General features: G+C 41.1%; 1 long non-coding RNA gene across 1 annotated transcript; it reads left to right on the top strand.

Moving 5' to 3' along the window:
• Nucleotides 1-2,648: 2,648 nt before the first annotated feature.
• LOC121286810 lies at nt 2,649-20,318 on the top strand. Its single transcript, XR_005945068.1, has 4 exons — nt 2,649-2,703; nt 2,992-3,030; nt 4,990-5,158; nt 20,262-20,318. It is a non-coding gene; the product is annotated as an uncharacterized LOC121286810 (long non-coding RNA).
• The last annotated feature ends 2,414 nt before the right edge of the window (nt 20,319-22,732 follow it).

Below are 22,732 nucleotides of genomic sequence, written 5' to 3'. Positions count from 1 at the left end.
CAAAATGTACATCTGCAGGAAACTGGAATATTTGTTTGACAGCACCTTACCCTGGAAGAAAGCTAAACCAAAAACAAGGTTCCCCACCCATTAGATCTCTCAATGATTAATAACCCAAGGGAAAGGGACAAATTCAAAATCAGACCCATCAAGATTTTATTTGAAGACCTCTGCTGACCCACTTACATTGTGGCATACAAAATATGCCTCCCCATCTCGCCGTGGATACCTCAAAAACTTTTGATAAAGTTCCAAATAAACTGATAATGATTAAACTCAAAGCTGCGAGATTTTTGCAAATTAAAAAGAAACTGGCTGAAGGGTGAAAAGCATGAGTACATGTTATTGGAGTTATGTTCAGTGGGGTGCCTCAGGATTACATATTTGTGTCCAGCACTGTTAATAATTTACATAAATGACCCAGATTCAAAACCTCAATGTAAAATGGTCATATCTACAGAGGATACCAAACTAGATGCGGCAATGAAATTGCAAGAGACCAGCCATAAATTACAAAATAAGTTGGAAAAGTTAACTAAGCAGGAAAAAATACGACAGATGAAATTTAAGTGTATAGTGCTGTACATAGGAAGGAAAAAAAGATTAGATCTGTATTGCATGATTGGCATTAAATAGCTAAGGATGAATCCAAAGAGACCCTTAGAGAATCTTAGTAGCCTTTATATGACATAAGTGTAACCAACGCAGAGCTGTAATCAACAAAGCAGTCAAAATTGTAGCATGTAAGGTAGAAGAGGTAGTGATAAAACTTTATGGTGCTCTGGTTAGACCACAGCTACAACCCATCCTGGTCACGAAGAAACAAAAGAGACATTCAGCCACTAAAGGCAGTGCAGAGAACATGGGTGAGGCTGATCTCCACTGTCAGAACTTTCACTTAGCTGGAAAGATTGGACAAACTGGAGCTTCTCAATCTTGAAAGAAAACATTTGAAAGGTGATCTTAAATAGAGTTATATAAGTTTGTAAAGGATGTAGAAAAACTTAACCTAGGCCAGAAACTTACCTAAGTCGGTCAGGCAGGAAAGGGCGGGGGCGGGCCGGGAGCCGATCGCTGCCCGCGATCATCTGCGCACTGCCATTTTACATGGGCAAGCCAATTAAGGCCCCCACCCCTTGGTTAGTTGGAATTGAGTAAACAATTCATGCACTATGCTATTTTATATAGAAGCCTAACTGCATCCTTACAGCTGAGAGGCTGGGTGGTCAGCTTCCTTTTAATCCTTTACTAATGACATTGAGAGTATGACTGGCAGCGCTACCTGTGCGGGCAGGGGGAGGAGGGAGAGTTGGGGCCCGTGCTTTTTCGTGCGGTCTCCCTGAGGCATGGAGCTGCCTCAGGGAGATTAAGTTGATTAAAAAATTGCTATAAATAAAGTACAAAATTATTTAAACATGTTCCCTCATGTGACAGTGTCACATGAGCTGGGACATGTTTTTATATTTAGGAAATTTTTTTCATTTAATTAATAAAAGCTTTAGGAAACCTCATCCCGCTCGTGGTTGAGGTTTCCTAAAAAAAACGCGAAGGCTGCTTGGGCTCATCGCCTGCCTGTCGATCTTAAGGTTGGACGGGCAGTGTTGCCAACAACTTTAATTGTTTTTTTAATGGCCTTAATAGGCCATTGACCGTTTGGCGGGCGCACAGCCACCACTGGTGTGCACCTGCCGAATGAAATATCTAAATGGCACGCGATGCCATCAGGACGCACGCCCGACATCATCACGCATCATTTTGTGCATTGGTGTGTCGGGACCACCCCCAAATTTCCAGTTAGGGTAGTTTACAAACTAAAACTTGATAATTTAGAAGTGGATGATACGTTCGGGGAAAGTTAGGATCTCTCTGGATGGATGAATTAAGATAGACTGAAAGACTTCATGGATCTCTCATTATCTTTTAATTCACTGAGTCTTAGACAACATCAAATTCAACATGTAAAAAAGTGCCATGCACTAACAAGTCTTCTAGTGATAAACAGGTGAGGAAAGAAAGCATCAATGAGCAGAAATGCAGGAAGAGAATATAGCAGAAAATACAGGTTTCATTTTATTAACAGATTGACTTAACTGATCACTTCGGCAATACTTAGTAGCAAACAGTATTACTTATAAAAACAATTGAAACAGGCATGGAACTAGAACAGGAATCTAAATAAGAAAAGAAGGCAATGGATAGCCGATCAGATATTTCCCATTTTCCATCATCCTCCAAAATTAAAATTATCCCAAAGCAACTGTTGTAGAAAAATAAATTGAAAAAAATTAAAAAAGTTGCTGAAAAACAGGTGAGAGGAGATAGAAGAATCAAATCACAGCTCAGTGCTGTAAAAATGCTAATCTGTTTATGGAGCAAATGATAAGGTAATTGACACCTAGGCTAATTCGGATGGTGTCCATTAGAAAATGCAATAGTAGAAATTATATAGAAATAAGGAAGGAATAATTTACTGTGTTAGACCTCCAGGAAGAATGTAGATTATGATATGAATGATCCTGATAAGTGTGTTTCACTGAAGCAAACAGTTTATTTAGAACTGTGACAGGCTGGTCTACTCATGGGCCAGTTGTGCACATGTGACTCACTGGAACCTCCTCCTAACACCCCTTAAGAATGAGGAAGTAAATGTAACCGAAACAGCCTGACACGTGAAGGTAGCTGAACGCTGCATCAGATAATGAGGTAACAAAATAATGGAAGTAGCTCCCCCCACCCCAAAACCCCTCTTCTGCCTCAGAAATGTGCTAGGGATATTTCTGTACCTTACAGGTGCTACATAAATGCAAGTTTCTATGATCATTTGTAGTGTTTTTCCAGTAAACCTGGTTTAGCTATAACAGTATATTTCATGTTTCCAGCACACAATCCCTTTGTTCTGATGATGACTCCCACCTAAATTATTAAACTATATTTCACACTGAAGTGCTGACTGCGTTTCTGTATATTTCAAATGACTGTTTTGTTTTTCAGAAGATACTCTTGTCATCTTAAGAAATTTCCTGTACAACTGTAAGTATTTACATGTAGTAAATTGGCATAGAATGAACCAGATCACAAATCAGCCCTGTGCATTACAGAAATAGTAGGATTTTAATGTGTTAAATAGAGCCATAATTTCCGAGTACCAGGGCAATGTAAGTGGGGGTACCGCAAAGGTGGGATTGAAGACCAGCCCCCCACCCTCCCGCCCCCCAAGTAAGGACTCCATGGCAATTGCCCAGGAACTGCAAATGTGCGATTGATAATTACTCTACATAGGGAAGCATCTGAAAATGCAATTTAAATCGCAAACTTCAGACTGGGTTACATCAATAGTTACCCAGAAAATGTTAGAAAAGTTAAAACCACTCCTAGCTTCTGGATAACTATTGTACAGGCCCACAAAAAACCCCGTTGGGACTCCCGCCACACTCCCACACGGGACTCCCCCAGGCTCCCAACTATTCCCCCGCTGTGTGTGAAAAATAAAGTAACTTTCTTCATTTTTAATACACAAAAACTTGCTGCTGAGTTATTTAAATGACAGAATCACTCCAAGGGTAAGAAAATGCACACATCCAGATGCAAATATATTTGATCACGGGCAATAAGAGGTAATACCTTCAAATTGTCCATGAAACCATGGGCAGTAGTATCTGATGGAGTGGCAACTGAGTCAGATTGCCACTCTGCTCAAAAGTACTTACATGGAATTCCAGGTGATCCTATCTCACCCAACCTTCCAAAGGGTAAGATCTGTGCAGTGCAGCTTGCACCCAGGGACTACCATTGAGGGCAGTTTAGTTCCAATAATTAATCCATACCCCCTTTTTTATGGCAAGAGCTGCCCTAAAACAGGTAAGTTTAAAGGTCCATCTAGGCTTAAAGGGCTTTGACAAGCCAAGGGGAAGGTAAATGTATAAGGTAAGTGGATAGGACTTGGGGTGCAGTGTAGGTTTGGGTCGGGTTGGTGGGGTGGGGTTGGGGGTGGGGCAGGTGAGTCTGGCCTCAACAGACGGGGAGTTAAGCCTGGCCGGGGGTCGGGCAGAGGGGTGGTAGTGTGGAGGTTAGGATTGGGCTTTGGGGGGTGGAGGGAGGGGAGTCAGGCCCAGCTATTAAGGGGGCCGGGGGGAAGAGGTTGGCAGGTGGACCTTGGGGGAGGGGGAAGGTCAGGAGTCAGGCCTTGGGGGAGGTCAGATTTCGGGCCTTTGGGGGGAAGGTCGGGAGGATGGGGAGTTACTGTGGGGGTGGAAGAGTCCCACCACACCCCAGCCCCACCCCCCGGCCAGGCTCAACTCCCTGTCCTGTTGAGGCCAGTCTCACCTGCCCCACCTCCAACCCCAACCCACCAACCCGACCCAACCCCCCACCGCTCCCCAAATCCTATCCACTTACCTTATACGCTTACCTTCTTCTTGGCTTGTCAAAGTTATTTAAACCTAGCTAGACCTTTAAATTTACCTGGTTTAGGGAGCTAGTGCCATAAAAAAGGGGGTGTGGATTAATTATTTACAACTGAACTGCCCTTGATGGTAGTCCCTGGGTGCAAGTTGCACTGCACAGATCTTACCTGTTGGAAGATCGGGCAAGATAGGATCACCTGGATCTTCCACTAAGTATTTTCGAGTGGAGTGGCAATCTAATTCAGTTGCCACTCCATCGGATGCTACTGCCCATGGTTTCATGGACAATTTGAAGGTATTACCTCTTGTTGCCCGTGAGCAAATATATTTGTACGTGGATGCGTGCATTTTCTTTCCCTCGGAGTGATTGTATAATTTAAATAACTCAGCAGCAAGTTTTTGTGTATTAAAAACGAAGAAAGTTACTTTATTTCTCACACACACTTGGCCATGAAGGTTAAACAAAAGCTTGATGTCTCACTTACAAGACTCACCCACACTATCACAGACACAAAATCTACATACAGTTGAAGGTAAAACAGTAAGTATAAAAATGGAATTTAACTCAGTCTCTATTTCATTGCAGGCCCAATGTTTCTTGGTTGAGATGATGTGAAGTGAAGATGTTGAAAACAGATTTCTCCATGACTACAAAGGCTACTGTAGTGGATCTGCCAGAAGTTGAGAACTCAGGCGAACTTGGTGGAGGCCAGGTTAGAGGACAGAGTTCTTGTTCCACTTGCAATGTGTTACAGGTATATACTTAGCTGGTTAGCTGGCTGCAGTGGCTAATGACTATCTGCAGGACTCTTTCTCTGAAGGAAATCAGTCTTGATGCATCTTAAGATGTTTCTTTCAAAAGCCAGTTAGAACTTCTGTTAATAACCGTTAGCAGAGATGACCACTGTATCATGTGGCCTTAGGTCAGTGTCGAATCATGGTCCAACTAAGGTATTGTGGTAACCCCATTCGCAGTTGGATTCTTCTCCCATTTGTCTGAAAAGGCAAATATGCATTTTTTTACAATGAGGGTGATGGTGGGGTTTCATTTATCTCCTGATCTGACAAACATTGAGTCATATCAAAAAAAGGGTCCTCTTTAATCTCTCTAGAGACAAGATAATGCTTTGTAATCCATAAAATCATCCGGTGGTCTTCAGGAGTCATCTCGAATTTAAACCTTTTAAAGTGTAGCTTTTGAAAACACGGGACAGAATTTTCTGGGATTATCCTGTCCCGCCGAAAGTCAATGGGCTTTTGGCTGGCCCACAGCATCCCCCGTGGTGGGTCAGATCATGGCGGGGATGGAAAATCCCGCCCATAGGTTTTTAAAGAGTCACAATATGATCCCACCTGTACAGCCACGACAATAGATTTAGTGCATATGGTAATACACTTGGGTGAAATTACAATGGATCTAAAACACAGTCTTACAACCAAGTTATCCATAATTTGTTGGAACAGTTTGAGTTAATTCACCATCCAATCTGATTACATATGAAAATGCCCCTTTAGAATTAAAATGGCGGCTTATGCCTTGCCATTTGGTCAATCCTGTTGGAGATTTGCCAGCTGTTTCCGTAATTGCTATCAAAACAACAAATGTGTATTTTTATAAGTACAATTTTATCACTGCAATTTGAAAGAAAATATGTGCAAGATTGCAAATTCCGGTCATTTTAAATGATTATAGCGAGGGCAATTCTAACAAAAAAATAAACAACAGTGGTACTTTTTTATAGAGCTGATGTTGGCATGGTAGCTTGATCTTGATTATTGACCATTAGTAGTCAAGGAGACAGCTTTCTGGTACTCATACAGTTATCCCGCCCCTGACCATGCCTGTCAGTTTATAGGATTTTCACCTGTTTTCAGGGTAATATTGTCAATTTGCCTAGAGTAAGTAGTGTGTTATGGTTTAATGAGTTGGTTTTGGAGGATTTGAATCTTTTCAGAACACAAATTGTGAATTGTTCTAAATATACATTGATAAGTCCTGCTTCTAAAGTTGAGGGGTTTTTTTTGCTTTATAAGCACATTGAGCTTTGAAATATTTCATTACAATCCTCACAAAGTCTTGGTAAAATTAAAATTTTTATTTAATAGTTTAAAAAAGGATTCTGGATTTAAACCCACAAATTCCACCTGTTATTAGGATTAGAAGTGCCAATTGTAATAGCTAACACCAATAAATTATTTGAGAAATCATGAGGAGGATAGGTGATGGGGAATAGAGTCATAGCTTTGTCTTTAAGAATGTAAGAAACGAAAGGAGGATTTGGCCATTAAGACCTTTGAGCCATTCAATAAAATAATGGCTGAACTTCGCCCTCGACTCCATGGGCTGGATTTTACAGCTCCTCCTCTGGGTTTTTGGCTAGCTTGGAGGGCGCAGAGTGGCTGGGGGAGTGGGGGCACATTAAATATGACAAGGAGCTTGCCCACAGTCTTCCTACCCAAACGCTCCAATTCAGCCCCCATAATATGATGTGGATGCGAAAACAACCCACCTGCCATTTTTAAATAAGTAATTAATGAGCAATTGAGCTTGTTACCAAGCCAAATATTACGCTACCCATGCTATAAAATGGCTCGAGGGAGTGGGTAGGCTGTTTTTTTAAGCAAACTACTTGAAAGGCAGGAAGGTCGGGTGTACGTCCTTTGGGGGGTGGTCTGTGCCCATTGAGGGCAGGTCCCCCAAAATGTTATGCCCCCTTTGTTCCTTTCTGCCTGGGCTCAACCCTGCCCCCCGCCCCCACCCTTCACTGCAATGAGTCTTTAAGGGATAGCAGCATGACATCACTAAAAAGGAAATGTGTCATATGTTTCAATTTTGAGTTTACGCAGAGCACACACCCTCACAGTTCTGCTGCTGATGTCTTCAAGCTTTCTATCTATGTATAAATGTTCTCATGTGCCTGGTCTAAGAATATGAACCCACAACCTGTTTACCCAATTCTTTATGAGTGATTTTTGCCTTTACATCATTATAACAACATGACACCCAGTACCCTCTGCCCCTTTGCTAGGCTCTCCGAGCCATCCCCACCCACCTAACCTCACTTTGGGATCCATGTACTCCTTATGCAGGATCCTGATTGCACTGCCAGCGGCACACGCTACTGAGTTTTAGCTCTTCTGGGGCTGCTAGAGCTGCGGCCAATCTGATCGCTGTTGGTTCTTGTGGGCAGGAATTTGTCCCTCTGAACGGCAGAAGACCTATTCTCACCTTGTTCGAGCTGCTGGCTGTGCTTTATTGCTGCGGTGTGACCTTGTTGAGCACCAGTCGTAGCGGTGCCGGTGGAGGGTGAGGGAGAGGGTGAGCAATATGCCCTCCTCTAAAATTCAGCCCCAACTTCTAGTGCCATCCCCATAGCCTGTGGTCCCTTTAATATCCAAAAATCTATCGGCCTCTGTCTTGAATAGACTCGATGACTCTCAGATCTCTTGGATAGAGAATTCCAAAGATTCACAAGTGAATCATGAGTGAAGAAACTTCTCTGCATCTGGCCAACTTCTTATTCTGAGACTGTGGCCCCCAGTTCTGGACTCTCCAGCCATGGGAAATATCCTGCTAGCATCTACCCGAATAATCCCCTTAAGAATTTTATATGTTTCAATGAAATCATCTCTTATTTTTCTGTACACTAATTTTAGCCATGTTCATTTTTGTAAATTTTGGCATTCTTCATGTTTAGTCTTTTCTATAATGAAATGCTAATGGTTAACAGAAATAATATCTACTAAGATCAAAAGCAGCTCCACAATCAAAAAGCTTCATTTTAACAGCCAGCAATTAAAGGTTCTCTAAAGGTTCTGCTCTGAAGAAGAGTCATATGGACTCGAAACGTTAACTCTGCCTTTCTCTCCAAGGGTACTGTTAGACCTGCTGAGTTTTTCCAGCATTTTTTGTTTTTGTTAAAGGTTCTCTAGTGCCCCCCACCCCACCCCACGTCCCCAAGGATCTATCATTTGCTCTCATAAAAATAAAAAAACTGCGGATGCTGGAAATCCAAAACAAAAACAGAATTACCTGGAAAAACTCAGCAGGTCTGGCAGCATCGGCGGAGAAGAAAATAGTTGACGTTTCGAGTCCTCATGACCCTTCGACAGAACTTGTTTTTTATCATTTGCTCTCTCCTATTTCTTACCTACATTCTGCTCTTTGGCACTATCATCTGAAAGCACATGTAGGCTGACAGCACCTAGCTCTACCACAGCATCACCTCTCAACTTTTCCACTATTGCTAATTTATCAGCTTTCTTATCTAGGATTCAGTTCTGGATTAGCAAAAATTTCCTCAATTAAATATTGGAAAATCTGAAGCCATTGTCTTCGGTCCCCTGTCCAAATTCCGTTCCCTAGTTATTGATTCCATCTCTCTCCCTGACTGTTTGCAACCTTGGTGTCATACCTGACTCCAAGATGGGCATTAGACCACATATCTATGTCATCATTAAGAGCGCCTATTTCTACCTTTCTAACATCACCCAATTGCCTCCCACCCCCTGCCCCGGCTCATATGCTGCTGAAACGCTCTTTCATGCAGTTTTTCAACTCTGCACTCAACTATTCCAATTCATTTGTGGCTGGGCTCCCACATTTTAATCACTTGAGGTCATCCAAAATTTGATTGCCCATATCCTTACTTGCACATGTCCATTCAACTCCCACCCACTTTGGCTCCAAGTCAAGTAATGCCTTGATTTTTAAATTTGCATCCTTGTTTTCAAATCCATCCATAGTCCTTCCCCTCCCTATCTCTCTAATCTCCTTCAGCCGAACAACCTCCTGAGATATCTGCACTCATCTAATTCTGGCCTTTTCAGCATTCCCAATTCTAATTGTTCTACTGGTGGCCAGGCCTTTATTTGCCTAACCTCTGATATTCCCCCACTAGATCTCTCTGCCTTCCTAACTGTCTTTCCTCCTTTAAGAGGTTCCTTAATACCTATCTTTTTGATTAAGGTTTTGACCAACTTTCCCATTATCACATTACATGATTTGATATTTAACTTTGCTTTATTATGCTCGCATGCGGCATCTTCGGACCAGTGTTCCCTCTAAGCTGTATGTGGCCACACAGGTGCATGGCAATCCAAAAACCTCATGCTGGCTGTGCATAAATCAGCCCCTTTAACTTAAGCTCAAAAAAATTTAAATAAGCCAGGCTCTTATATAAATTACCTGCACACTCAGGAGAAACATTAAAGGAAACATTGCTTGGGCTATTTTATTATTTTAAAGGCACTATATAACTATAAAATGGGTTTGTTAGAAGTTTCTTCTCCAGCTTGAAGACCCAAGATGGCATCCAGAACTTACTGCAATCTGTATAGGTCTCACTTTGTGGAAATATTGTCGCCGAAAGTTTCTTCCTCTTCATGTTCTTAACTATTTTAATGCCTGAAGGCATATGCATTTATTTTTTTACCCAAAACACAATCTGAAGAATGTTAAATCTGAAGATAATTTAATATGCGGCAATAAAGACTTCCATCTTAACATGAGGTAAAGTAGGGGTATTTTTCGGTATCATTGTTAACAACAGGAGGTTTATATTTATCATTTGGTTCATACTTAGTTGGAGCTTATCAAAAATTCAGCATTCAGACAATTTTTATTAGGAATCAGTAGTATAATCTGTCAGATTATAGTAATGCAGTGGCACTGTACACAAGCCTTAACAAAATATACATTGCCAATATAATGCAATGATTCCATGTGAAAAATAATTTTGTGTAGGTCTTTCAGAGTTAATCAAGGCTGTCATTGGTGTTTTGATCTAATGTTGATTGGCTGCATTTTTATCAGAAATGGTGAGCTTCAGTATCCTGGTGATTTCCTGAGATAATTTGAGTCTTTACATTCCAAAGAACCTTTGAGAGTCAATTTAAGTGGCTTTAAGTAAGATATAATCAGCAAAGAGTGTGAAATAAAGTCTTTGTCTCATCACATTAATGCCAGCACTTAAAGTGGCAGTTTATCAAGAGGTACCGCACAAGGTTTTAATGAGCATGCTGCCTGTTCATGTACAGCACTAATTAATCCCATTTTTTTCACAGAGACGTGATTACTTCTTGAAACCCCCATTGTTTTGTGCTCCGTGGTGAAGCACCTCACACAATTTTAATCTTCTGGCTGAGCTAGATTCTGACAACTGAATTATATCTTAGTGAAAATAATTGCAGGTATCAGCTAATAAATCTAGCACATCACAAATAAATACATTTAACCAAGCACCACCAAAAAAAGGTTTGATATTTGGATAAAGCAGTATTTTATTAGATGTCTGTGCAAGAATGCACTGTTTGTCGACCAATATAAAAACATAATTAACGCTAACACACCAGGCTTTTTAACACAATAGCTTCTTTGTAGAAATGTATTATAAAAGATGTCTTTCCAATTTCAATAATGGGGAAGGCCAGCAGAGCTGATGCAAGTTGAAATGTTTGGTACAAAAAAAGACCAAAACAGTAGTTATTTTTAGCAAAGCCTTTGACCCATCAATATTTGTGATGGTATTTGGTTAATTTTATTCACACTTCCATCCTATGTATCTTAACCAAATATTTCCTGAAAATATCCACTGAAGACTAGTTGAAAAGGTATACAAACATTCTAATATTCCATGGAAGGAAATGGATCTCAGTTGGCATCACTATGGAGCCACAAGCTGAATCACAGTTGGGGAAAGAAAAGGTCTCTGATCTTGCCATTCCAGAGTTCAAACCTCTGTTGTTATATGGGGCAGGATTTTATTTCTTTTAATATTGCTAATACATTAGTCTAAAATATGCATATTATGATTTCCTATCAATTGATGATTTTTCTGGCAAATTTTGAAATTAGAAAGTGAGTTTCATAGAGTGTGTTTTGATTTTGTCTTGTATAAAAATGAGACCCCCATTTTGATTGTCAATTTGTCAACTGTCCTCCCCTGTATTGTGGTAAGTAGCAAACATTTTCGAGCTCTGTTAAGTATTGTATCATTGTATGAAAGTAAATACAGTGAGATGGTCCCCATCTCAGACCCACTATATCTACTAAATATATTACTTACAGAACTAACTTTATTAATCTAACTAACACATTAGTATGATTCAGTCCTTACTAATCTATTATAAATATACTGGGTGGAATACATAGCATCAGGAAAAGGTCTTTATATTTCCAGTTCTACATGTAACGGCAGACAAGGCAGAGGTTAATTAAAGGGAGCTCAATAAGTCCCATTAGAAAGAGTTTGGCAAACCTTTGATATTTTGCTTACAGCTACACTATCTCTAAGGACACAAATCTCAACAAAATGAATCATTGTGTCATTTGCCTTTGACGTCATCATGAAAAAAATAAGCTTAACTCTTCTGGCTCTTTTTTCTTCAAATAAAATGTTTGCCAAACACAAAGACAATGCACCTTTTAGATACAATAGATTAGTCAAAATAGCCTTCAAAGCATTTGAATAACAATATTTACACAGATCAGAGGAAGAAAGTCAATTTTACTAGGTGAGGAGGTGGAAAGCTGAAATTATTTATCACCTCTTGTATTACACCAAATGGTATCATTTTGGAGACATTTCTAATGCTGCATGTAATGTGAAGCAGTTCTGCATACCAGCTGTGGCATTCACTGCTGTCTACACTTTTTGTTTATGAAATGCAGCATTTTGTATAGCAGTTGGAGCCATGTAAAACAACTGTGTTATGCACAAATGGTCAACAACAGCTGTTTTCAGGAAGCTGGTATCTTGCTGACGAGCTTGGGAAGGTTTTCAGTAGATTAGGGACCATAAAAGCATTTGTCTGGTCTGGACTGAGTGTGAGTAATTCAGTTCCTCACCCCACGATGGCTGCTTCGATCTCACATGAGTCTCCAGTCAGGTGCAAATTGATGCCACCTGTTTTTCCCATGTGCACCATCTCAAGTAGCATTATATTATTTTATTTATATTGCTGCATTGCTACTAATTTCAAAGCTGCTGTTGACAATTACTTGGCAATCCAAATGCACTATAAGAGTAGAAAAATGTGGCAATAATAGGAAAGCAGACGCGTGTTTGTTGGCTGATAATCAAATTGGATATTTCCAAAAAATGTACTGTCAGTAAACTAAATCTTATTTCTGTTTTAATAGAAGGGCTACCCTTTCATGGTGAAAGTATAGGCATCGATCTTTATTGTTTACTCAACATAGAGCTGCAAAATGCATCTCTGGATTCAAAAGAAAGCAAGTGCTATAGCTATAAGGCACAATTGGATATTTTAATTGTTTTGTTTGTGCCTGTAGTAATTATGGTTTTATTTAGTGTGCAATGTACCTTTAAGAATAAAACTTGTTAGGCAAGATCATATGATCTGTAGTAACCAATAGGAAAGTAGCTCGGGCTACCTCAGCAGTTAGTGTAGAAATAGAGTTGGAGTTGAAAGCATGTGTATAGTTGCTGCTGAGTATATTATAAATAAACTTAATGCTTCCAACCAAGAAGTGTCTGCTGATCAACTCATTAATAGTACAACTCACCACCCTACAACAAACTGGCAATGAGGATAAATCAGGATTGAGCAGAAAAAATCAAGTTAAAAAGAAATCGGCACTGTACCTCACCCAGTGATTGAAAGTAGCAAGCTCCAGTAGAATTGAAGAAGTTATGCCCCCTCCAAATGCCACAATTTGGGAGAACTGATCCTTTTGAACCTGCCACAGATGATTGGACTCAATACATAGAATGCCTCACGTTCTTTTATCAAGCAAACAAGATTACGGGGTAAGAGAAGAGGTGATCGATCCTCTTGCGCATTTGTGGGAGCAAAAACCTACAGCTTGATTCGAAGTTTGACAGCACCCAGTGCCCCAGATTCGAAGAATTTCAATGAATTGGTGGACCTCATGAAGGGTCACTTTCAACCCAAGCCCTCAGTCATGGTGCAGAGGTTCAGGTTTAATTCATGAAATAGAGACCCCGGTGAGACAATTGCATGCTATGTAGAAATGTTGAAGTAGCTAATGGAACATTGTGAGTTCGGTACGACTCTCAATGATATGCTTAGAGATCATTTAGTGTGTGGTGTGAATGAGGACTCTATTCAGAAAAGATTATTGTCCAAAGTGAATTTGGATTTCAAGAAGGTGTTCGAGATAGCACTGGCTATGGAACGCGCAGGAAGAGATTCAGGGTGCACAAAATGGCGCCATTCTCCATATCAGGTGGGAAACCTCAGTCAAAAGAGGTGCATAAAAGCAAGACTCGGCTGAGAAGTGAGAAACAGCCTCCACTAGCCAAAGAGTAAAGAAAAATAACTTAGCAGTGAAATCAAAGAATAATTTTAATAGAGGAGGAAACAAGCAGTCTTTTAGTGATTGGCAGTTTAAAAGAATGTAATGTTACTACTATTGTCATAGAAATGGATAGATGATGAGGCAGTGCAAGGAAAGATTCAAGCAGGCTGGTAAACAAAAGAAGAAGCCCAATGAAATCTACAATGGAAAAGAGCCTGAAACAACAAATTCAGACATTTACTCATTATTTAATCTGAAAGTTGGAAAAACAGAACCAATATTTGTCACAGCGAAAGTAAATGGCAAACCTGTTAGAATGCAAGTGGACAAGGGAGCTTCCACTATAGTAACTGGGGAACATACCTTCAGATATTTGAACAATGGTGAACATCAATTAAGCTTAGAAGAAACAGGTACCAAGCTAAAAACATATGCAGGTGAAGACGTTCAAGTAAAAGGCATAAGCAGAGTAACTGTCCATTATGGAAGCCAATCAGCAAAGCTACCCATGATGGTGGTCACAAGTGAAGGGCCAAGCCTCCTGGGGCGAAATTGATTAAAGGAGATTAAGTTAGAATGGGCTGAAATTTTCCAGTTGAGAGCAAGTGGGCTACCAGCGCTATTTAGAAAGTACACTACGTTCTTTAAGGATGGATGGGGAAAATCCAGGGCCTGCAGGCCATGATTCATGTGGATCTGGAAGCAACCCCTCGCTTCATGAAGGCGAGACCAGTGCCATATGGCCTGCAAGAAAAAGTCGACATTGAACTGAACAGACTAGAGAAACTGGGCATTATACAATCTGTTCAGTTCTCAGAATGGGCAGCACCCATAGCCCCATCCTTAAACCCGACCAATGCGTCCGAATTTGTGGAGACTACAAACTGACGGTTAATAAAGTAGTTAAGCTGGACAGGCACCCCATTCCAAAAATTGAAGACCTGTATGCCAACCTGGCAGGAAGGACTTAGTACACAAAGCTTGATATGAGTCATGCTTATCAACAACTAGAATTGGGTAATGCCTCCCAAAAATTTGTCACAATTAATACCCACAAAGTATTGTACCAATATACACAATTGACTTTCGGAGTCTCCTCTGCTTGTGTCACCTTTCAGAGAACAATGGAAAGCTTACTGCAGGGACTGCCCCAGTTTGCAGTCTATTTAGACAATGTATTTGTGACAGGATTCACTGAAAAAGAGCTTTTGGCAAACTTAGAAGAAGTCTTAAAAAGTTTCTTGCAAGCTGAAGTGCTTTTAAAAAAGAAAAGCGCATATTCCAAGCGAGGGAGGTAATCTATTTGGGTCACTGGGTAGATTCACAGGGCTACCACCTGGGTGAGGACAAACTGAGAGCTAAGGAATGCCTTAGAGCTCAAATCATTCCTAGGAATGATCAACTATTATGGGCGTTTCTTACTCAATTTGTCTACAGTGCTGGCCCCTCTGCATTCTCTACTCAAAAAGAACCAACGTTGGTCTTGGGAGGTGCCCCAGAAAGAAGCTTTGATAAAGATGAAACAATTGTTGCACTCGTCCAATCTATTAGTGCATTATGACCAGATGAAAGAATTGGTGCTGACCTGTGGTGATTCTCCCTATGGATTGGGAGCAGTGCTTATCGAATGGACGACGGCACAGAACAGCCAATAGGTTACGTATCAAGAATGCTCACCACAGTGGAAGAGGGATACTCGCACATAGAAAGAGAAGGCCTGTCCATCATCTTTGATGTCAAGAAATTTCACAAGTACGTACACGGCCGCCATTTTAAAATCGCTTCAGATCACAAACCATTGCTAGGGTTGTTTAGTAAGGACAAGGCTCTACCACCTATAGACTCAGCAAGAATACAACAATGGGCTTTAATTCTGGCAGCATTGGAATACACTTTTGTACATAGACCTGACAATCAAATCGCAAATGCCAATGCTCTTAACCGTTTGCCTTTACAAGTAAATAATGAACATGTCCCAGTTCCACAGGAACTTCTCTTACTGTTAAATTTCTTAGGTTCCTCACCGGTATGTGCTTGACAGATCAGAGACTGGACAAGTCGGAACCCAGTTCTATCTCAAGTACGTGAACAAGTGCTACATGGTTAATCACAGGAGCCTGTACCTGACAAAATGAAGCTGCACTTCAACAGAAGACATGAAATAACCAGCCAGGATGGCATCTTATTGTGGGGAGCACGAGTGATAGTTCCTCCAAAGGGAAGGCAGCCACTTTTAATTGAACTACACAGTGCCCATCCAGGAATTTCCCAGATGAAAACCGCAGCACACAGCTATCTATGGTGGCCCGGGATGGATGGCAAAATAAAGAGTTTATTAAAGCACTGTGTGCAATGTCAGCAACTGCAAAAGTTGCCAGTGACAGTTCCTTTACACCCATGGGAGTGGCCAGGTAGACCCTGGGTGCGGTTACACATTGACTACGTTGGACCTTTCCTGGGAACAATGTTTCTGCTCATTGTTGATGCCCATACAAAATGATTGGACATATATGAAGTGAAATCACCAACGTCGCCTGCTACAATTGAGAAACTGCGTCAGAGTTTTGCCATTCATGGGCTACCAGAAGTAGCCATTTCCGATAAGGGCACGGAATTTACAAATGCTGAGTTTCAACATTTTATCAGCCTCAACTGTATCACTCATGTAAAAACTGCACTGTACCATCCTTCCTCAAACAGACTGACCAATAGGGTGTTTTAAACGTTCGAGGCAGGCATGAAAAAGCTAACTGATGATTCATTCATAAACATGTTGACCATTTAAGGAAGAGAGAGACAAAACACCAAGATTTGGTTCCACCAGTGATCATGACCAGGTCTGCATCTCCTGTTGAGGAAACTCAACCCAGGACTGAAATATCTGATGATCCTGTAAGAGTTGAGGATACAGAACTGCAAGTGCCCACCGAAGCACCTGATGTCCTGGCAACACTGGAAAAGGAGGTTCCTGACAAAGAATCTGAAGTTGTGGAGCTGTGGCATTGCACACATACCAGGAAACTACCTGAAAGACTGAACGCGTAAATTCCTTACCCAGTGTAAATATTGTGTTGTCTTGAAAAATACGTACTTGTAAATATAATGTGTATGACCGAGTTAAAGGAGAAGGAATGTAGTAATTATGGTTTTATTTAGTGTACAATGTACCTTTAAGAATAATACTTGTTAGGCAAGATCACATGATCTGTAGTAGCCAATAGGAGAGTAGCTCGGGCTATCTCAGCAGTCAGTGTAGAGTTAGAGTTGAAAGCATGTATGTAGTTGTTGCTGAGTATATTGTAAATAAACTTAATGTTTCCACCCAAGAAGTGTCTACAGGTCAACTCTATCATTAATAGTAAAACTCGGCCACCATACAGCAGTGCTCATCAAGGTGAGGGATATTGACAAAAGGACCATTCCCAATTTGACACATGAAAATCAGTAGAAGCACTTCCAAATCAATGAAAGCATGACAGAATGAAGAGCGAAGTTCCCTCTTTTGGAACAATTTTCCTCAGCCTGAACCTTACAAGAGTATCTCCACCTGCTCCAATATGAAACAGTTTATTTCCTATATCAGCCATCCAATGACCTCTCTGAATCACATGACCAAATTTTTAATGAATTAGGGGCAAATTGTCATTTTTCAGTTATATACAGTGACTAGGAGCTGGATTTACACTATGCAAACTTATTTCTCACGGGACATTACACAGAAGGAGGTGATTCATCCCATTTGTCTTCAATTAATTTAAACCCACACCATAGGGTAAAGAAAGGCGAGTTTTGGTTGCTTTTGGTTGCTTCTTTTTAAAGTGTCCATTCCTGTTCAGCTACAGGAAAAACATCTGTGTCAGGATTGCAAAGCCAGAGCATATGAAGCAGGGAAAATCTAACTTTTTTTAAGTTTGGAACATATTAAAGCAGTGTTTGATTCAGTTTTGGAAATGCAACCATTTTTTGTTTAGCAGTTTACAGTAGTTAATCTTATTCTTACTCTAATAAGATTTTCACTCTTGGAATTTCCCAGGCAGAAGTCACAACAAACAATCTGTTTATTCTGACAAAATGTCTGCCCAATGTTTTACACCCAAGCAAATAATCTGTCTTTTCTCTTTTCAAATGCTGATTGACATGCTCTGTATTTCCAATATTATCTGTTTTATATTCAACATTTATTACTACTGTTGACCTCTGTTCTACACGGTCTCCTGATTTTTCAGAATCATAAACCAGGGAACTGGGGCCTCTGGACGTTATTATTTATCAACTAGTGGACTTAAATCTCCACTTGAAAAAATATTAACTAAAATGAGAATCACATTTGAAACATAGAATTTCAAAAGTGAGAGAGTAGAATATCAGTCCTTGAAAAATATTTCTTAAAGTAATTGTGGGCACTGCAGTTGAAAAATGGCAGTTTGATCTGCAGCATATTGCAACCCATGGTGTTTGTCTGTAATATAAACAAATGTGATATAGTCTGTCTAATTGAGAACAGGCACATTTATCTATTTGGTTATTGAAAGTCTGTTGGTTTGATAATGATAACAAAGAAATTTACAACCAGATTGGAGACTATTAATAGCAGATTCAAGTGAAGCCACTTCAGTAATTTCAAGATTTTGTAACCAATTAATTACGCCTAGTAAGGTATTATTCTGGCTAGGGTGAGAAACCTCTTGAACTTTGATTCTTGGTTTCTTTTTATTTCTTTGTCCTTGTCAGTGTTGCACATGCACAATTCCCTGCTGGAAAAAAACCCTCTGTATCTGTATCTACAAAGGAACAAAATAGCAAAGTGATTAATGGCGACAGAACTAAAATACTGCATGACCTGGCTGGGATGAGCTAGTCAATTTCCACTGACATCAGCAGCAAGGCTTGCAACTTGCAATTCCCACTCTGTTCCTGCTGGTGAACAACCTGCATTCTACAAATACTTATTCATTTACCAGGAAGTGAAATATACGTTAGAATTTAGTGTTGCATGGTTTCTTGCATATTTATTTAACCGTAATGGAAGTCTTTATGAAATATAAGCTGCTTCTTACAGTTATTGCTTTTAGCTTGATGTAGTTTGGTAGTTGTGCAGATAATAAAAGTCACACAGCATGTTATACAGAAGGTGACTGTGCGTAAAGATAAAATGAAAGCTTGCATAAGGTGGAAATTTGGGAAAAAGAAATCTGTAACTGTACACCATGTCAAACAGCAAATGAAAAAGAAAATATAGATTAATTATTTGGGTGAAGAGTCCCACCTGAACATTAACCTCTTAATGTTTCATTGAGGTGATCACTGATCTGTGTATTTTTAGCACTTTCTATCCTTTTCATGACTGCATATAATTGGGGTTTAGCATTACTCCTAATATAGGAAATAACAGGTTTTTTTTAAATTCATACTTTCAGACAGCAGGCCGGTATAAATTAGGAAGGATTTGGATGGAATATTTGAGTTTCAGTTTCGATTCCATTAACAGAAATGTGCATGAAAGTGAAATAGGCTGCACCTTCAAAATTAATCTTTTCTAAAGATTTCTCCAGACTCTTAATTGGGAGTTATTCACAATCTCACCAACAGATGTCATAAATGTTTATTAGATTTGATAACATTCTCAAACCAGTAAAGGACAGAATGTTTTTGTCGGAGCAGCCATGATGGAATAACCGCTGGACCGGACTCTAATTCCAGCAGGTTCAAGCTGCCACACACTGTGGGCATTAACTTCTGTGCTTACTGCTGTTTGAGAATTGTCCTACATCAGGCTTTATTCTTACCCTTGCCCCATACATGATCCCCATTTCATATGCAGTCTCTCTGGCAATAATTGCTCCCCTATACCCATGACCTATCTGCTCTTTTCTCAGTGCTTTCAGCAGCCAGCCACTGACCAAGTTAACATGGCATCCATTTATGGATCAAGGGCAAAACCTATATGCCATTACAGAAAGCATAAGTGCAGCCATCTTCCTCAATAGTTTCTGAAAGGAAATATTACATTAATCTCAAGTTTCTCCCAACACAAAAGTGCAACTATTGTTCTGCCAGAGAAAAGCACATGATTGGACTTTCATCCCATTTCTGTGCGCATGTAGAAACTGCTTTGACCAAGTTGAATGTGGCGTTCTTTTCAGCTAATATCCAGGGAAGGGAGGAATGCATTGTTGATTTACTTTTATAATTAAACTCCAATGTGTTTTGAGGCAGGTATCCCATTCATGCCACTCAACTGATTTTATTTTGGAGAGGGAGGGAGTTTCAACAGAAATGCAGAAGGAAATATCACTTACCTGGGTCAATCCACAAATCAACATGGATTTGAGGGCAAAGACAGTGCACCACATTCATTTAAATATTGTTTAGCACATGCATAACGTGCTATGAAGATCTCTGAAAATGTACAACTGCTATAATTTTGCAGTAAGTTTTCTGCTTATATAATGGAAGAAAAAAATTGGATATTGAATTTTGCATTTTGTTGGTTTGTGGGTTTTCTTGGTAGTGGATTCATTTCAAAATTATTTATTTTTCTTCTAATGTGTGGCATTTCTTCTCTTTCACAGATCAAACTCCTTTGGCATTAACATTCTTAAGTGCCGTCTTTTGCCGGAAAAGTGCACAGCCTTTTCTTAAGTCACACAATCAATAATGTTTGTGTAATTCCAAGGTGATCAAAAATCAACGTGAAACAAGTGCCCAGTTACTAATTCATGCCTGTTTCTGAATAAACTTTGGATACTACAATTAGTAATTTGTGCAGTTCAAACACCACACCACACCACTATTTCAACCTGAGGTTATTTCCTTTGGAAAGCCTACACAAGTTTGGCTTTACTTGAGCAAAACTAATGCAAATTTTTCACTTTTAATAGATCAGGATCTTGAAATTCCAGAAAGTTGTGACAGAACAATTGTGTGTTTGAAAGGTGATCGCAGTGTAATGGCATGGGAAGGAGAGGATATGTCTGATTAATTTACATATGCAACAATCAAGAGGAAAACATAATCAATAAAATCAAAAAAGGCAAAATTCTCCCCACCCCGTCCAACCACCTAGTTGTGAATGTTTAAATTATGAAGTATAATATTTTCAGAATACATCTTTAAATATTTTTCATGTATTCTAGTGGAGAATTGCATCACATTGACAAGGCTTCAATCACAATGGGCAGAATCATCCCTCCCAGTAGCAGCGAGGTTCGTGGTGGGCGGGGTCAGACAATACACAAGAACTGATAAATCAGTTTCCCGACGGCGTGAAATGATGCTGGGAACTTACGCTCCCAGCTGTTATGGCGGGAAAATGGCGGGTTGCCAATCCTGCCCAAGGCCATCGGGAAGCTGCTTTGCATCTCATTGTCGGGATTCAAAGGAACACCCGATTGGAACTTCACCCCCACCCTCCACTGTCCAATCAACCATCCCGTCAGCAGGATTTCACACCAGTCCAGAACACACCTGAACCAACCTGGCGTGCAGAAGTCAAGATTTACCTGGATGGACACTTGGAGCAACAAGTGGAGCCTGGAGTAATATTGGTGCCAGGAGCTGCAGATGGAGCCTCGCACAGGCAGTGGAGCCTCAGCCAAATGGAGCCTCGGCCAAATGGAGCCTCGGCCAAGTGGAGCCTCAGCCAAGTGGAGCCTCAGCCAAGTGGAGCCTCAGCCAAGCGGAGCATCTAGCAGCAGGTGTACATTTGCAGCAGGTGATGGTGCACGACAAAGGCCTTTGTACAGGAGGGGAGGAGAGAAGAGGCAAAGAGGTGGGGCGGGTTTGGATGCCAAAAGCAGGGGAAGATGGAAGTCTTGCGGGGGTCTTGGATGGGTGCGGTGGGGAAATAGAGCAGGAGTGAAGAAAGGGCAATAGGGGAAGAATGGGACCATGAGTGGGAGATGCAGGTGGACAAGGGGACTGTGAGTGGTAGGGGGAAGAGCTCAGAGGGAGGGGCCTGTGACATCATTTGAAGAATCCTGGGAGGCAAAGTGAGCTAATTTGTGGTATGATGCAATAGTTATAGTTAAAGAGGGCCATGGTATGCAGTAGGGCAGATGGGAGAAGGTACTGCGATTCTGGGTGAAGGCGAGGTTAGTGTTGTTGGAGGGGAAATGAAATGACACTCAGATCTTTAGACATTTGAGCGGTGACTGAGATGGGGTCTTTGGGGAAGGAGAGGACATGGGGCAGCATTTTCCCACCCATCAGGGGGGGTTCTGTGGAAACAGGCACGAGCAGGAAGGTTCCTGATTGGCACCCCCAAACGGGGGCACACTGCCATTTTACGTGGGTGGGCCAGTTAAGGCCCGCCTAGCGTGACGTGGGCCTAGAAGCGCTGTGCACTCCCTGTGTGGGCGGGGCAGGGCAGGGCGGGGGGGAATTCCCTGCGCCAGGAGTGCGCTCCTTTGCACATGTGCGCAAAAGAACGCACAGATCTCCCTGAGGCAAAGTGCCACCTCAGGGAGATTGGTTGATGTTCGAAAAAATTTTTAAAGGTTAGAAAAAATTTTCCTGACATGTCTCCTCTTGTGACACTGTCACATGAGCTGGGACACACCCATTACTTTTTTTTAAATATTCCGAAAATTTTACATCACTCATGAAACCTCACCCCAGCCGTGGATGAGGTTTCATGCTTTTTTGGAAGGTCACCAGGGCTCTTCGCCTGCCCGCCAACCTTAAAGTTGGACAGGCAGGTCCATTAATCATTTCAATTAGTTTTTTAATGGCCTTAATAGGCCGTTGACAGGTCAGTGGGCGTGCAGCCGACTTGGCGGCGCACCCGCCAAACTGAGGATCTAGATGATGCGGGGAGACGTCGGGATGCTCGCCCAATGTCATCCCACATCATTTTAGGCATCGGAGAGCAGGCCCTGCCCCCGCTCGCCAACTGGAAAAAGCTGCCCGTGGACATTTACCACAACCGGCTGAAGGGTGATGGGGATGAGGATTGAACGGTGACTGTGGGGTGACAGTGACACCTGGGGGAATGAATGGTGATGGGGGGATGTGGGTAACTGGAAGAGTGTAAAAGGTATTT

Source organism: Carcharodon carcharias, chromosome 14, assembly GCF_017639515.1.
Source record: "Carcharodon carcharias isolate sCarCar2 chromosome 14, sCarCar2.pri, whole genome shotgun sequence".
Lineage (NCBI taxonomy): Eukaryota > Metazoa > Chordata > Chondrichthyes > Lamniformes > Lamnidae > Carcharodon > Carcharodon carcharias.
This window is presented reverse-complemented; position numbering and strand designations above follow the sequence as displayed.